The sequence below is a fragment of the Chlorocebus sabaeus genome, chromosome 21 (genome assembly GCF_047675955.1).
Source record: "Chlorocebus sabaeus isolate Y175 chromosome 21, mChlSab1.0.hap1, whole genome shotgun sequence".
Lineage (NCBI taxonomy): Eukaryota > Metazoa > Chordata > Mammalia > Primates > Cercopithecidae > Chlorocebus > Chlorocebus sabaeus.
Genome location: NC_132924.1, coordinates 124,181,292 through 124,192,481, shown reverse-complemented (window position 1 = coordinate 124,192,481; position 11,190 = coordinate 124,181,292).

Below are 11,190 nucleotides of genomic sequence, written 5' to 3'. Positions count from 1 at the left end.
AAAACTAGCAATACAGACACAGTATGCTAATGTCGTGGCCTATCTGTATCTTACATCAGCTGGCAAGTTACTAATGAACTTCTGTATCTCAGCAAACACTAAGATAAAGCTACACTCCCAAATAAGGATTGGATATTTCATTTAAGAATTTATGTACTGCTGAGCTCAGTCTCTGAGATAATCCATTCTTCCACCAGGGCATGAAGCTTATTTTCAAAAGTGTCCTACTTGAATATTTTTACTGTTTAATATGTGGCATACTGAATGGCAAATTATCTTGAGCTATAGACAGTTGGCTAATTTTATGCTTGCAGTAATCTTAACATTTGGAATCCTCATGGAAATTAACAGCTAAAATTTCTTATTCATCCATTAAAGATGGCCTTTTTTTCTTGTAGTTTATCTGGGCACATCACTTTTTTTTTTTTTTAATATTCAACTCATTTTGCGAGTTCCCTGTTTGACCCTGACCCTGGTCGTGCTGACATCTGCCTAACAATAGAGACTTTAAACCAAGCCTGGCTCTGCACGGTGCACCAGGAGACTTTTGTATGAGACGCTGAAGGCAGACTGCTTTCTTCCTCCAGCCAAGAGCTGCCGCTAATGCTTTTCATTGGTTCCTCTCCAGCTGGCTGTTCTCTCTTCTCTTAACAACTCAAGTTCTTTTTTCTTCTGGGTTACCTCTTTAAGGTCAAGTAGTAAAGACGCTGCCCAACTTCAGAGGTGCTGGGATTGGAACCCTTTTAATTCAGGGAAGCATTTGATATTCCTTTCATGTTTGTATTGTGTTTGGTTTGCTTTAATGATTTATGTAGCTAATCTTTCCTCCATCAAAATCAAAGGAAAGTTGGTCTTTGCTGGGAAATGAAAACTTGAACAAAAACCACATTAAAGAACAAGTAACAAGAAAGGAACTACTGTTATGAAAGAATTCAGAGGAAAGTAAATATCATAGAATAATTTGAAGACAAGTTGAAAGGAAACTTCATATTCAGTGTCATATCACATACTGTATGTCACACTGAGGACAGAATCAAATGCTAAATCCAGTCCCAAAAGAGACGGAGACCAGGCAAGGGATGGGAGAAGACTGAGGCAGAACACCCGTCCCTGTGGGTGCGTGCCCTCTGTCTCAGAGTGGCCCTGAGGCATGGCAAAGTGGAGTGTCTTGTCCAAGGCTATGCAGATCTAAATGGCTGAGCAGGAATTCGAACCCAGGGGTTCTGGTTCTAAACTGAAGTCACTTCCTTGGTGAGATGCCATTTCTGGAATAAAACTGGCATATCCGTCAGCTTTTCTTTTCTCCTAATGATTTAAGGCACAAACCTCTCTGCTAAAGTCTGGGAGACTGAGCCAATTGTGTATCTTGTCCTTGTGGTGAATACCATCCCCCTTCCAAATTAGGCAAAACAGCAAGATTGGCAGTTAGTCATCAAATGTGCAAAAACCTTTTATAAAAAGATACGGTTCTGGCTGGATGCAGTGGCTCACACCTGTAATGCCAACACCTTGGGAGGCCAAGCTAGGCGGATTGATTAAGCCCAGGAGTTCAAGACCAGTCTGGGCAACACAGCGAAACCACGTCTCTACAAAATATTTTTAAATTAGCAGGGCATGGTGGTGTGTGCCTGTAGTCTCAGCTAATGGGGGGCAGGTGCTGAGGCAGGAGGATTGCTTGAGCCTGGGAGGTTGAGGCTGCAGCGAACCATGATTACACCACTGCACTCCAGCCTGGGTGACAGGGCAAGACCCTGCCTTAGAAAAAAAAAAAAAAGATAGGGTTCTGAAGAGATATTGTTCCTCTTCTGAAATGTTTTATACATTCAGGCATGTTTACCCCACTTTGCCATTTTTCCAGGGACAATTACCTACTTATCAATCCAGTGAGTATCAGGATCAGATGGACCAGTACAAGCGTCACACCATGAGAAAAGAACAAGGTCAGAAACACCAACTTCTGAGACGGATATGACCATATTTGCAAAGAAATGGAAGTTCATGTTTAAGACTATTTTAGCCTCTTTGGGCGCTATAACAAAATACCATGACTGGGTAGCTTATCAACCACACAAATGTATTTCTCACAGTTCTGGAGGCTAGAAGTCCAGAGTGCCAGCTTGGTCGGTTCTGATGAGGGCCCTCTTCTGGGTTGCAGATGGACGATTTCTCCTTGTATTCTCACTTCGTGGAAAGCAGGTGAGTTAGCTCTCAGGCCTTTTTTAAGGGCACTAATCCCATTCATGAGGCTCCACCCTCATGACCTAATCACCTCCCAAAGGGCCCACCTTCAAATACCATCACACTGATGATTCAATTTCAACATATGAATTTGGGGGGACACATTCAGTTCATAATAAAGACCAAAGACATAATATTTGTTTTTATGACCATTTGACTATACTCAGTGTTAAAGCGTAACTTAGCTCTATGTTACATCCACATATGAAGTCCATTACCTTTTCAAAGAAAAATGTTTTCTTTCCTTCTTTCTCTTTCTTTCCTTTCTTTTTCTTTTCTTTTTCTCTTTTGTTCTTTCTCTTCTTTCTCTTCTTTCCTCTCTCTTTCTTCTTTCTTTCTTTTTCTTTCTTTCTTTCTCTCTTTCTCTCTCTTTCTTTCTTTTTCTTTCTCTCTTTCTCTCTCTTTCTTTCTCTTTCTTCTTTCTCTCACTCTCTTTCTTTCATACAGGGTCTCGCTGTGTCACCTAGGTTAGAGTGCAGTGGTGAGATCGTAGCTCACTACAGCCTCAACCTCCTGGGTTCAAGCGAGCCTCCTTCTCCTGCCTAAGCCTCCCAAGTAGATAGGATTATAGGTGTGCCACCACTCCCGATGTATTAGGCTGCTTTCACACTGCTATAAAGAACTACCTGGCCAGGCACGGGGCTCGTGCCTGTAATCCCAACACTTTGGGAGGCCGAGGTGGGCAGATCATGAGGTCAGGAGTTCAAGACCAGCCTGGCCAATATGCTGAAACTTCATCTCAACTAAAAATACAAAAAAAATGAGCTGGACATGGTGGCATATGCCTGTGATCCCAGCTACTCGGGAGGCTGAGGCAGGAGAATCACTTGAACCCAGGAAGTAGAGGTTGCAGTGAGCCGAGATTGTGCCATTGCACTCCAGCCTAGGTGGGCGACAGAGTAAGACTCCATCTTAAAAAAACGAAACAAAACAAAACAAAAAAACTACCTGAGACTGAGTAGTTTATAAAGAAAAGATATTTAATTGACTCACAGTTCTACAAGGGTGGGGAGGCCTCAGGAAACTTACAACCATGGCAGAGGCTAAAGGGAAGTAAAGTACGTCTCACATGGTGGCAGAAGGGGTAGTGGGGGAAGTGTCAAACACCTTTAAACCATCAGATCTCATGAGAACTCACTCACTATCACAAGAACAGCATGGGGAAAACTGCTCCCATGATCCAGTCACCTCCTATCAGGTCCGCTCTTCGACACATGGGGATTACAATTCAAGATGAGATTTGTGTGGAGACACAGAGCCAAACCATATCACCTGGCTAATTTTTCATGTTTATTGTAGAGATGGGGTCTCCCTATGTTACCCAGGCTGGTCTCAAACAACTGGGCTCAAGTGATCTGCCTGCCTCAGCCTCCCAAATTGCTGGGATTGCAGGCACGAGCTACCACACTCAGCCACCAATTGAATTTCTATATATTAACAACAAGCAATCAAATACTGAAAAAAAAAGTAAATCCAATTTATAATAGCATCAAAATATGAAATATTTAGGGATAAATCTGTCTATACATATAAACCTATACACTGAAAAGTACTAAATATTGCTGAGAGAAATTAAAGAAGAACTAAATAAATGGAGTGATATACCTCATTCATGGGTCAGAAGACTGAATGGTGTTACAATGTAAATCCTCCCAAAATTAATTCATAGATTCAAAACAATGCCAGTCAAAATCCCAGCAGGCTTTTGTTTTTAATAGAAAGTGACAGGCAGATTCCAAAATTCATATGAAAATGTAAAGGACCAGTTGGACACGGTGGCTCACGCCTGGAATCCTAGCACTTTGGAAGGACGAGGCAGGTGGATCACCTGACGTCAGGAGTTCAAGACCAGCCTGGCCAACATGGTGAAACCCCATCTCTACTAAAAATGCAACAAACTAGCCACACGTGGTGGTGGGAGCCTGTAGTCCCAACAACTCGGGAGGCTGAGGCAGGAGAATCATTTGAACCTGGCAGGCGGAGGTTGCAGTGAGCCGAGACACACCATTGCACTCCAGCCTGGGCAACAAGAGCGAAACTCCATCTCAAACAAAACAGAACAAAACAAAACAAAACAAAACAAAACTCAGTCTCGGGTATTTCTTCATAGCAGGGTGAGAACAGATTAACACAGTAAGTTGCTACCAGGAGTGGCGAGCTACTATAAGGATACTTGAAAATGTGGAAACGACTTTGGAACTGGGTAACAGGTAGAGGTTGGGATAGTTTGGAGGGCTCAGAAGAAGACAGAAAGATGTGGGAAACTTCAGAACTTCCTAGAGACTTGTTGAATGGTTTTGACCAAAATGCTGATAATGATATGGACAATGAAGTCCAGGCTAAGGTGGTCTCAGATGGAGATGAGGAACTTCTTGGGAACTGGAGCAAAGGTCACTCTTGCTATGCTTTAGCAAAGAGACTGGCAGCTTTGTGCCTGTGACCCCTAGAGATCTGTGGAACTTCGAACTTGAGAGAGATGATTTAGGCTATCTGGCAGAAGAAATTTCTGTTTTTTTTCTGTCACCTAGGCTGGAGTGCAGTGGCACAATCTGCAACCTCCACCTCCTGGGTTCAAGCCATTCTCCTGCCTCAGCCTCCCAAGTAGCTGGGACTACAGGCGCTCGCCACCGGGTTTCACTAATGTTAGTCAGGCTGGTCTCGAACTCCTAACCTCAAGAGAGCCATCCATCTCAGCCTCCCAAAGTGTTGGGATTACAAGCGTGAGCCACTGCACCCAGCCAAGAAGAAATTTCTAAGTGGCAAAGCATTCAAGAAGAAGCAGAGCATAAACGTTTGGAAAAGTTGCAGCCTGACAATGTGATAGAAAAGAAAAACTCATTTTCTGGGGAGAAATTCAAGCCCACTGCAGAAATTTGCATAATGAGGAGTCAAATGTTAATCACCAAGATAATGGGGAAAATGTCTCCAGAGCATGTCAGAGACTTTCAAGGCAGTCCCTCTCATCACAGGCCCAGTGGTCTAAGAGGGAAAAATAGTTAACGTAGGCTGGCCCCAGAGTGCCCTGTTGTGTGCAGCCTCAAGACATGGTGCCCTACATCCCTGCTGGTTCAGCTCCAGCCATGCTAAGAGGGGCAAAGGTACAGCTCAGACCATTGCTTCAGAGGGTACAAGCCCCCATCCTTCTTGGCTTCCACATGGTATTGAGCCTGTGGGTGCACAGAGTCAAGAATTAAGGTTTGGGAACCCCTGCCTAGATTTCAGAGGATGCATGGAAATGCCTGGATGTTCTGGCAGAAGTTTGCTGCAGGGGCGGGACCCTCATGGAGAACCTCTGCTAGGTCAATGCAGAAGGAAAATGTGGGGTCAGAGCCCCCACACTGAGTCTCCACTGGGGCACTGCCTAGTGGAACTGTGGGAAGAGGGCCACCATCCTCCAGAGCTCAGAATGGTAGATCCACTAACAGCTTGCACCATGCACCTGGAAAAGCCACAGACACTCAACGCCAGCCCGTGAAAGCAGCTGGGAGGAGGCTGTACCCTGCAAAGCCACAGGGGCAAAGCTGCCCAAGGCCGTGGGAGTCCATCTCTTGCATCAGCATGACCTGGATGTGAGACATGGAGTCAAAGATGATCACTTTAGAACTTTAAGGTTTAATGAGTTTAATGACTGCTCTCTTGTATTTTGGATTTGCATGGGGCCTGCAGCCCATTTGTTTTTGCCAATTTCTCCCATTTGGAATGGGTATATTTACCCAATGCCTGTAACCCTATCGTATCTAGGAAGTAACTAACTTGATATTGATTTTACAGGCTCCTAGGCAGAAGGGACTTGCCTTGTCTCAGACAACACTTTGGACTTGGACTTTTGGGTTAATGCTGGAATGGTTAAGATTGTGGGGGACTGTTGGAAGGGTATGATTGTGTTTTGAAATGTGAGGACGTGAAATTTGGGAGGGGCCAGAGTCTGAATGACATGGTTCAGCTCTGTGTCCCCACCCAAATCTCACCTTGAATTGTAATGCCCATAATGCCCCATGTGTCAAGGATGGAACCAGGTGGAGGTAACTGAATCATGGGGGCAGTTTCCCCCATGCTGTTCTCATGATAATGAATGAGTCTCATGATATGTGATGATTTTATTAATATAAGGGTCTGGCATTTCCCCTGCTTGCACTCATTCTCTCTCCTGCCATCCTGTAAAGAGATGCCTTCTGCCATGATTGGGAGTTTCCTGAGGCCTCCCTATCCATGCAGAACTGAGAGTCACTTAAACTTCTTTTCTTTATAAATTACCCAGTCTCGGGTATTTTTTCATAGCAGCATGAGAATGGACTAATACACCTGGTCTAATTTCAAGATTTATTATAAAACTACAGTAATCAACACAGTGTAGTCTTGATATAAAGACAGACAAATAAATCAATGAGACACAAGAGAGCCCAGAAACATGCCCACACATACATGGGCAACGGAATTTTGACAAAGGTGCTAAAGCAATTCAGTGGAGAAATCAGAGTCTTTTCAACAAATGGTGGTGGAACAATTAGATATTCATATACAAAAAAAAGAACTTTGATCCATACTTTCACCACCTACAAATACTAACTCAGAATAAACCTCAACAATTGTCAGAAAATACAGAATTCAGAATTTCCACTACGTATCATTCATAATGTCCACTATGCAATACAAATTACTAGATATGTATAGTAAAGAGAAAAGCCATTCAATAAAAGCAGACCTATGATGATTCAGACATTACAATGAGCAGATAGGGCTTTAACTATGTTATAAAATCTATAGAAAATATGGGTATATTGGGTGTAGATGTGAGAATTTCAGGAGAGATATGAAAACTTTTAATAGAAAACCAAATGGAAATCCCAGAATTGAAAAATACATTATCCTAATATTTTAAACGTTATTGAACTTCTAAACATTGAGAAAAAGTATTGAGGAAATAAATGAACAAGGCTCAGTGGCTGGTGGAATGCTATCAAGCTATCTAACATACATGACATTGGAGTCCCCAGATGAGAAGAGGGAATATAAGCAGAAAAACACACTTGAAGAAATACTGACTGGAAAGTTTTCTAAATTGTATAAAAAACCCCAGTAACTTACAAACTTAGAAGGCCAATAAACCTCAAACAGCATAAAAGCAAAGAAAACTATACACAGTCACATTATGGTCAGATTGCTGAACACTGAAGATAAGGAGAAAACCTTAAAACCAGTCAGAGTGGGAAGAAACACATTAAGGGAACAACAATAAGATGATAGCTGATTTCTCACTAGGAAAAACGGAGACCAGAAGAAAACAGAACATCTTAAATTAAAAATTAGCCAGGCATGGTGGTGTGCACCTGTAGTCCCAGCTATTCTGGAAGCTGAGGTGGGAGGGTTGCTTGAGCTGGAGAGGTCAAGGCTGCAGTGAGCCATGACTGCACCACCGCACCTCAGCCTGGGCAACACAGCAAGATCCCATCTCAAAAAAAAAAAGTAGGCCAGGCGACGCCTGTAATCCCAGCACTTTGGGAGGCCGAGGCGGGCGGATCACAAGGTCAGGAGATCAAGACCATCCTGGTTAACATGGTGAAACCCCGTCTCTACTAAAAATACAAAAAATTAGCCAGGCGTGGTGGGGGGCACCTGTAGTCCCAGCTACTTGGGAGGCTGAGGCAGGAGAATGGTGTGAACCCAGGAGGCAGAGCTTGCAGTGAGCCGAGATCGCGCCACTGCACTCCAGCCTGGGCGACAGAGCAAGACTCCGTCTCAAAAAAAATTTTTTAAATTAAAAATAAAATAAAAATAAAAAGTAAACACACACAGACACACACAGATACTGTCTACCTACAATTCTATATCCAGCAAAACCCCTAACATAAAGAAATGATAAATGCATAAGGTTATGGATACCCCAACTGCCCTGATTTGATCATTACACACTGTATGCCTGCACAAAACATCACATGTACCCCATAAATATATACAACCATAATAATAAAATTTTTTTTTTTTTTTTTTTTTTTTTTTTTGAGAGGGAGTCTGAGTCTGGCTCTGTGGCCCAGGCTGGGGTGCAGTGGCCGGATCTCAGCTCACTGCAAGCTCCGCCTCCCGGGTTTACGCCATTCTCCTGCCTCAGCCTCCCGAGTAGCTGGGACTACAGGCGCCTGCCACCTCGCCCGGCTAGTTTTTTTGTATTTTTTAGTAGAGATGGGGTTTCACTGTGTTAGCCAGGCTGGTCTCGATCTCCTGACCTCGTGATCCGCCCGTCTCGACCTCCCAAAGTGCTGGGATTACAGGCTTGAGCCACCGCGCCCGGCCAATAATAAAAATTTTTAAAAGTTTAAAAAGTTTAAAAGTGAAGAGGAATAAAAGGGTAGCATGAGGAAGATTTTGTGGTGATGGAGCAGTACTGTGTCTTTTTTTTTTTTTGAGACAGGCTCTGCAACCTCTGCCTATCAGGCTCAAGCAATCCTCCCACCTCAGCCTCCAGAGTAGCTGGGACTACAGGCATGCACCACTATCTCCAGCAAAATTTTCATATTTTTTGTAGAGATGGGGTTTCACCATGTTGCCCAGGTTGGTCTCGAACTTCTGGACTCAAGCAATCTGACTGCCTCGGCCTCCCAAAGTGCTGGGATTACAGGCATGAGCCACTGTGCCCAGCTAGAACAGCTCTGTATCTTGGTTGTGGTTTTGGTTACACAAATCTAGACGTAATAAAATTGAACAGAACTACATATACATATGCACACAAGTGAGTACGTGTAAAACTGGTGAAGTCTGAGTAAGATCAATTTCAATCTCGGTTTTGAAATTGTACTGTATGTATGTAAGATGTTACCATTGGGAATGGTTCACAGGACCTTTCTATAATATTTTTGAAACTACCTATTAATCTATAATCTTTAAAACAAAAAGTTAAAGAAATGAAATAAAGACACTTGCAGATAAATAAATGCTGAACTTGTTTCCAGGAAACTACAAGACTAAGGGAAACATCAGGCAGAAGGTAAAAGGGGTACAGAAGGCATAACTCCCTGTTCTTTATGTGAGGGCTGTGGAAGACTTCCTGCCCAAGAGGACACTATGGAAAAAGAGAAGAAAAGAGTATATTTACAGTGGAGAAATCTGACAAACACTACCTCAGCCAGATGATCAAGGTTACTATCAACAGTAATACGGTGTGTTGACAGCATACCCTTGAGAGGATGTGATGAAAATGGAACTTCACCTCTGTGATCTTCCCCCTCCCAGAAAATATTCCCATCCTGGTCTAGACCTAAAAAAAACCATCAAGGCCGGGCGCGGTGACTCCCGCCTGTAATCCCAGCACTTTGGGAGGCCAAGGCAGGTGGATCACGAGGTCAGGAGATCGAGACCATCCTGGCTAACACAGTGAAACCCCGTCTCTACTAAAAATACAAAAAATTAGCCAGGCGTGGTGGCGGGCGCCTGTAGTCCCAGCTACTCGGGAAGCTGAGGCAGGAGAATGGTGTGAAGCCAGGAGGCGGAGCTCGCAGTGAGCCGAGATCACCCGCCACTGCACTCCAGCCTGGGCCACAGAGCGAGACTCTGTCTCAAAAAAAAAAAAAAAAAAAAAAGTCTGAGAAACTATCAGTGTAGAGGAGCCTGAGGCAGGACCATTAAATGTAAAGGGGTATTCTGGATGGGATCCTGGGCAGATAAAGGAAATCGGGGAAGATGGAGAAGACCTGAATAATGAATGAACTTTAGTGAACAATAACATCAGTATTGGTTAATTAATTATAGCGAATGTACCGCACTAACGAAAGGTGTTAATGATGGGTGAAACTGGATGCACGGTATATAAGAACTCTGTGTACTAGCTTTGCAATTTTTCTCTATATCTATCTAAAAGTGTTCCAAAAAATAAAATTTATTTAAAATAACAAAGAAACTTAAACGACATAGCAAACAGTTGCAATATATGGATCTTATTGGATCCTGAATTGAACAAACAAATTGTAAAGAAAACTATGAAACCTGGCCAGGCGTAGTGGCTCACACCTGTAATCCCAGCACTCTGGGAGGCCAAGGTGGGCAGATTACCTGAGGTCAGGACTTTGAGACCAGCCTGACAAACATGGTGAAACCTCATCTCTACTAAAAATACAAAAATTAGCTGTACATGGTGGCAGACGCCTGTAGTCCCAGCTACTTGAGAGGCTGAGGCACGAGAATTGCTTGAACCTGGGCGGCGGAGGTTGCAGCGAGCCTAGATCGTGCCACTGCACTCCAACCTGGGTGACCCAGCGAGACTCCATCTCAATTAAAAAAGAAAAGAAAAGAAAACTGTGAAACGTTAGGAGAAATTTGGTGTGGCAGCTCACGCCTGTAATCTCAGCACTCTGGGAGGCTGAGTTGGGAGGATGGCTTGTGTCCAGGAGTTCAAGACCAGCCTGGGCAACATAATGAGACCCCCATCTCTATTTATGTTAAAAATATTATTAAAAGGCTGGGAGTGGTGGCTCATGCCTGTAATCCCAGCACTTTGGGAGGCCGAAGAGGGTGGATCACGAGGTCAGGAGATCGAGACCATGCTGGCTAATAACAGTGAAACCCCATCTCTACTAAAAATACAAAAAATTAGCCGGGCATGGTGGCACGCACCTGTAGTCCTAGGTACTCGGGAGGCTGAGGCAGGAGAATCACTTGAACCCGGGAGACAGAGGTTGCAGTGAGCTGAGATGGTGCCACTGCACTCCAGCCTGGGTGAGAGAGCAAGACTCCATCTCAATAAATAAATAAATAAATAAATAAATAATATTTAAAAAAGCACATTAGGAGAAATGTGAATAGTTTGGATATTTGATGGTATTTAAGGATTCCTTAGCTGGTCTTGGTGGCCCATGCCTGTAATCCCCGAACTTTCAGGGGCTGAGCAGGGAGGATTGCTTGAGGTCAGGAGTTTGAGACCAGCCTGGACAACATAGTGAGACCTTGTCTCTACTAAAAATAAAA